The following is a 6887-nucleotide window of genomic DNA, read 5'->3' on the forward strand; positions in this document are numbered from 1 at the left end:
TTTTTAAACTTTCAAGCTTGCAATAGTTGAAAGAAATTGCATTTGAGAAGATCAAATATTCAAACACTGACCATTGGTCCATTGATATTGGTTATTGCATAGATTCTTCTTTGAAAAAAGAATTTACAGTTAAATCTTTGTTTATTGTTCATTAATTTGCTTTTTTTTAAAAATAATTTTAATTATTTTCACATTTGGACGGAAAAATATACAAATCTTATTTTGTCAAATAAATTACTAGTGGGAGAGCCTAGGACTAGAGGTCATAGCTTCAGAATTAAAGGATGTTCCTTTAGGAACGAGATGAGGAGGAATTTCTTCAGTCAGAGGGTGGTGAATCTGTGGAATTCTTTGTTCTGCAGAAGGCTGTGGAGGCCAAGTGAATGGATATTTTTAAGGTAGAGATAGTTTTAGATTCTTGATTAGTACGGGTGTCGGGGCTATGGGGAGAAGGCAGGAGAATGGGGTGAGGAGGCAGACACAGGTCAGGCATGATTTAATGGCGGAGTAGACTTGATGTGCCAAATGGTCTAAATCTGCTCCTATCACCTATGACCTTTTGACCTCCCAGGCCTCTACCCATCCTCTTCCGTAGCTACCTACTGGAAGGTGAATAGGAGCAGTTCAATACTCTGTGCCGTAATATCTTAGTATCACTGTCTTTACAACATCAGCAACTAACTTTGAACGGGTTTTTCCCATGTTAAACTTTTTCCTTCCACGAAAAAGATTCCTGTCCAGCTAACCCCTTCAAAGAGGGGAATTGATAGGATATGAAAGCAAATCTTTAGAGATCATAGTTGAAAAAAACAAGCATATGGTTATGGAAGGAAAGAAATCTCCTGGTCATTTTACTCCGAGATTTGATTCTTTGAATTTAGTTGCAGCTTTAACTGTAAGTAATCCAGTCTGTGGAATAGTAGCTTATGCTGGTTGCTAAGAGCCAACTGATGTCAGCTCCGTAATCTCTAAGTCTTCACGAAATATAAACTACGTTCCAACAATTTATTTTTTGTAAATGCAACTAAATTGTAGTAATTCATAACAAAGCAATTTTTTTTACACTAGAGAATTCAAAGTCCCTCCAGGCAGTGTAGACTGGTCACAAACGGTTAATAATATATACTCTTCACAACAGTGTGCGGGATTAATAGGATCCTACAGGGCAGTTGTGAAATCTTATCTTTCTTTTTGGTTTATTTGTCTTCAGTGGAGGCAGGCCCATCGATCTAATAATGCTTTCAAATGGCAGTGAATTCATTGCAGACAACATGACCTTGGTCACTGAGAGCTGGACGGCTTTTTTTTTTGAATGGCATGTTCCTTACGCTGTCCTCTTTATCTTCACGCTCCAGTGATAGAGACATACATCTGGCTGCGGAGACCCAAGAGGGGAAGCCGGCTATGGGCTGGAAGTATTTTTGTCTGTAACTAGAAATGGTCACTTTATTAAACAGGTCAGTCAGTAAGGTCAAGGGCTCTGTCAGTGCTGTGTCTAGCCATATGATATGTCTGGAGTAAGCAGCACATTCATTCTGACCCATCCACACATACTTCCCCACTATCAGACAGGCAGAGCTATAACATGGCCAAGTGATGTACTGACCTGTGTTAAGGACATGTTGATACTAGTCTGTTATGACAGCTTTTTATCTCCAAAGAAAATAGCTTGCTTTGCGCTGTGTATCATTTCATCAGCGTTGGTCTATCTGGGGTTATGTGCACATTATTTGGGAATGCTGTGCACATGTGCGGGGCCAGCAATGCCTGTTCATGCGTTGCTCTTTGTACATTAAGCAGGACATTCTGGTTCCTTGCCATCCTTGCATGCCTGGAATTCCATTGTACGTTTCGCAGTCATCGCCATGCCTGCCGTGCTATATAAATACGACCATCGAGATCACAGGTCCAAAGAAACGCAACGTTGTGGTGGGTTGCACATCCTAATTAACAGTGTAGAATAGCTCGCAAACCAACAAATGTTTTTGCATTATAGAAAAACAGATCCAAGTATCACTGTCACTTTGCCACTTCATTATGCTATATGACATTATGGGAAACTTTTTTTCCTGATGTTAAGTATATTGATGACTGCAATAATTTGAAAGCTGAAAAGTCACGGTGAAACAATACACCATATTTGCGTGCCAATTTCAGCCACTGGAGTGGTAAGTGAAAATAAATGTTCAAAGGTTGTACATATATGGCTACGGGTTTGACCTCTAACTGCCTTCAAAGGCCTCACATATTTAAAGGTACATTACCAGGCCTTACACTAATTCATAGTGATGGCTAAAGTGCTCCGTTGATGTCGCAAGAGACCAAAAACCCTGAAGGATTCCTTTGTGTGGTGTACGTGAAAGTTAGCATTATTCAGTTTAACTGTTTTATTGGAGGCAGCTGATGAGTCTGTTGCAGACTGAAAGAGAGGAGGCGATTTGCATTTTGTGTTCATGTAGCTCTGTTAAACGCTTCCATGTGTCTGGGGGTGTTGGAACGTTTTCCGTATAGGTTGTTTCATGGCTCGGTACACCCATTCAAAATAATGCCATAAAGGTGATGGCTAACGTGTTGGGAAATTCCAGACCATCCTCTATGTTTTTGTTTCCTTCAGTAGCATGATAATTAGGCGGGATAACCAGAGTCTAAAATTAATAGAGAGCTCCTTTAACCCTGACAATACTTTATTGATGTACATTTCAAATGGCATCTGGAGAGACCCATTGAAAGCTTTTAATTATAATGGATAGGAAGGATTAATAAATAACACGCAGCTTTCAAAGGTGACAACAGGTCTGTCCTGTTTGGTTTTGACCAGGCACTAATTTTGCAGCTGAAGCCTGCAGTAAGCATTGGGTGAAAGGTAACAATTCATGGCTGTCAGATTTGCTCTGTATGTTTAGTCTGTAACCTCTGACATCTTGTCTGAGGGTTCCAGCTACCCACAAAATGGCCGCTCTGTTTTTATTCACAGCAGCACTTATAAAAAACAGAAGTATATACATTTAAATGTAGACCCATCTAATATCCCCAAACACTTATTAGCCATTTAAGTACTTTGAAGTCTTAAAGTAGCAGCTAATTAATATATAAACAGCAAGGTGACATTGAGCGAAAAACTACTTTTAACTACATTGGGTGGTGGGGGGGATAATTGTTGGCAGGGCCACCAGGCTAATTCTATAGCGCTTCTGCACAAGATGGATCATTTACACCCACTAGAGAAAGCATTCAGGCCCTCAGTTTAACTTTTCATCCAAAAGGCAGCACTTCTGACAATACAGCACTCCCTTGGTATTGCAGGAGTCTCAGCTAGCTAGGTTACCATCTGCCTGTTCTGATGGCAGATGCAGATCTAAATTTACTTTGTACAACTTGAACTGGACCCAAAATGCTCCTGATATTTTGGCTAACAATCCTCACTCAGAATGAGTGGTGATTTATCTAATTCTTGTTTGAAGGCCCCGTCTGCATTTAAAATGGCTCGTGTGTTTATTCACAAGCCGCTGAGTAAATGCGCACAGCAATTAATTCTACGTTAAATATACTGGTTTGTTTCTCAGGAAAGTAAAAAGATGCTATATAAAGGATGCTGTTATTTTCTTTGTAGATGTGTAACCCTGCTCCGTCAACTCCCATCTCCATAATGCATGAATGTACATATATGTCATTTATTTATCTGACTATAAAGAGGACCCACACATCGACATTGGAATAAGCTGCACTTGAAATCACCTCTTATGCAAAATAAGTTCTTAGCCATTTATTTACTTATTATTTATTATACCATTTTGTCTCCTGAACATAGACACAAAATGCTGGAATAACTCAGCAGCATCTCTGGAGGGAAGGAATAGGTGACACTTCGGGTCGAGACCCTTCTTCAGATTGAACATATGGGGAGCATACCTCCTAATGACTCACATGCTATGAACATCCCAGTATCTTTTGACACTGGGACACGTGAAATATAAGAAGCAATGAGCAATTTACTTTCATGATATTCAGTGAAGAAAGTACGCATGTGAGCAGTTAGGAAACAGAAATGTTTGCTCTCAGGGAACTATCTCGGGTAGAAATGCTGGATCCCCAGAGATTGCCATTGGCCATCATTCTGCCTGTACAGTTTGAAGAAAGGTTCATGCTACTCCTCCCCATCATGAACTTCTTTTGGTTCAGTCAAACATTTGAGCAGATTATCTGCAAAGCTACCTCTGTTGTCATGTGCAATGTTGACCTGCACCACAGAGGAGTTAAAATCAATGCAGCCTTACCCCTTTTGACATAGCTATGGAAACATGATGGACTCGCTGTGCAGTGTTACATCCCCGTGCCGATTTTATGATATTTACTTCAAAACTCTATCAAATTATTATTACATTTTTCAAATTTTATTGGTGAGGAAGAAAGAGGGGGGGAAATAGCCATTCTCCAGGGAAGGGCAGATTGAAAATAACTGGCTCGCAAAATGGCCACATTGTTTTCTAAATAGTGTGTGGCTAGGACATTGCCATAAATAATAAGTGTATTGTGTCAAGTCTGAAAGAGGAGCATCATTTGCAGGTGATTGTTTCGATTGATATTGCTGTAGGCAAAAGGAGGCCCAGAATACCTGCTGTGAGACAAAGGCAAAAGTCTTTTATTTAAATACAATATGTAATGTACTATTATTTCCAGAAGTGAATTGTTCATAGAAAACACGTGTTGGCATTGTTCCCTTAATAAGTAAATATAGAAATTGCCTGTTATATTTACAACTGATGCAGTGTCAAATTGTTGGCAGCAAATCTACTTATTAAACTCGGGGTGAGTCTGGTTTTAGGAATGTTACTTCGATTTTAACACAATGGAAAGGCTTTTAGTTTCCTCAGTCTTTACTACAGGTGATAAAAGATGCACCTGCCAACTCTTAACACAGTCCAGTTGCGACATAGAGGGAACAGAATGGATTGTGGACTGCGTATTGCTGTACACCAACAAGGTAAAAGAGTGCTCTGTGTGTGTGTTTGTGCACATATTTAGAAAGCACTCATTGTCAGCATCAGACAGTTCCAAATCAGGGACACTGCAGAAACCCCTTTTACTCTGACTTAGTAATGTGCCATAACGCAAATCTCAACAGAGCACCCCCTACGGCTCCCAGTATAAACTTGTCTGTTTCCCACTCCAGCTGCCCTCATTGCCAACCTGAGTGAGATAATGATTTTTCATGCCAATTTGTGTTCAATTAGAGGATTTTCTCTGTGGACTCACGCCAAGCCAAACTGAGTTGAGGTTGCCCAAATATATTTTAGTTGGAGACTGATAAGCTGTCAAGAAGGAAGACAAAACCTTCATCCTATTGGTCTGTGCTGGATTCAAGCCAGGTCCTGAAACATGATGTGACAGCCTGGGAAGAACAGTCTTTATTCCTTACAAGCAACCGGTATTCAAGTGCTCCAAACTTTTCACCTTTGGAAACTCTTCACCAGGGCTCCAGTGGCTGCTCCTGGCTGTATCTCATTTTTAAACTACACTGACCATGCTGCATATAGTAATAGCAGGAAACTGGGAGATCCAATTACCAAAATATATTGAAAGAAAGACCCATGGACATTATGCTGGGGTCACAGAGAGGCAAGATGAATGTCACAAGGGATACAATATAATCTTGCCAGACAATTGGTGCTGGACTGCGCCCAAATATTTTGCCAAAAATGCTTGACCCCCTTTATAAAATTGTAGCGGCACCTAGTGGTTAGGCCACTCCTCCTATGCGGATCCTCGGCAACCTTGGGAAGGAGTCACGAGATATATTGGTGGTGTGCCCTAGTATATAAGTCCTGACCTTCCCTCTCTCGCTCTCTTTCTCTTCCACTTCCTCTCACTTCACGAGAGTGTCCTGCCACCTCAACAGGAGCTAAACCGAGCTGATGAGGCAACCGCCGCTCAACGACAACGACTATTATGTTAGAGTGCCAAACGTCCATGTATTTCCAACCTACAATGCCTGAATAAATAATCCATTTATTCACCACGTTTGCGCCTCTACACAATGATAATATACAGGAAAGTATCACCTCCAGCGTTTATTGTAAACTCAATCCAAGTGGCAACTTGTATTTGACTAAATGACATGAGTAATAAGGAATTTGTAGGAAGGAACTGCAGATGCTCGAAGATATTGAAGATAGGCACGGAATGCTGGAGTAACTCAGTGGGAGAGACAGCATCTCTGCAGAGAAGGAATAGATGAAGTTTCAGGTTGAGACCCGTCTTCAGACTGATCTTATAAGAAATTGATTCCCATGATCACCCATATACACAATAAAAAAGATCAGAGGCAAACATTGTCCTATATCTCTTTGCTCAGTTTAATTTAGTTTTGTTAGTTTAGAGATACAGCGCGAAAACAAGCCCTTCGCCCACCGAGTCCGCACCGACCAGCGATCCCCACACATTAACGCTATCCTGCACACACTAGGGGCAATTTACATTTATTCCAAGCCAATTAACCTACATACCTTTATGTCTTTGGAATGTGGGATGACACCGAAGATCTCGGAAAAACCCCCCGCGGGTCACGGGGAGAAGGTAAAAACTCCGTACAGACAACCACCCGTAGTCAGGATCAAACTCGGGTCTCTGGCACCATAAGGCGACAACTCTACCGCTGTGCCACCATGCAGCCTAGTTAAGGTCAATAAGTGATTTGGGAAAGGTTTGAAACATTCTAATTTATGAAGTTAGGAGAAATGATAGGGATGGCCCAAGTCTGTTTGCCAGGTTAACAATTCAACTGGGAACTCTTTACTTCCCTGCCGTCATCTCAAAATGAACAGCCAGAGGAAACAACCAGCGTACAGAAACAACCAGAAGATGTGTGAGTTTGCAAATGATTCGACCAC

At 41.0% G+C, this 6887-nt stretch overlaps 1 long non-coding RNA gene across 1 annotated transcript; it reads left to right on the plus strand.

Annotated features, from left to right (window-relative positions):
• Nucleotides 1–241: 241 nt before the first annotated feature.
• On the plus strand, nucleotides 242–4814 carry LOC129699795 (uncharacterized). The gene is made up of 2 exons (XR_008723938.1): nucleotides 242–2168; nucleotides 3809–4814. It is a non-coding gene; the product is annotated as an uncharacterized LOC129699795 (long non-coding RNA).
• The last annotated feature ends 2073 nt before the right edge of the window (nucleotides 4815–6887 follow it).

The sequence above is a fragment of the Leucoraja erinacea genome, chromosome 8 (assembly GCF_028641065.1).
Source record: "Leucoraja erinacea ecotype New England chromosome 8, Leri_hhj_1, whole genome shotgun sequence".
NCBI classification, from domain to species: domain Eukaryota; kingdom Metazoa; phylum Chordata; class Chondrichthyes; order Rajiformes; family Rajidae; genus Leucoraja; species Leucoraja erinaceus.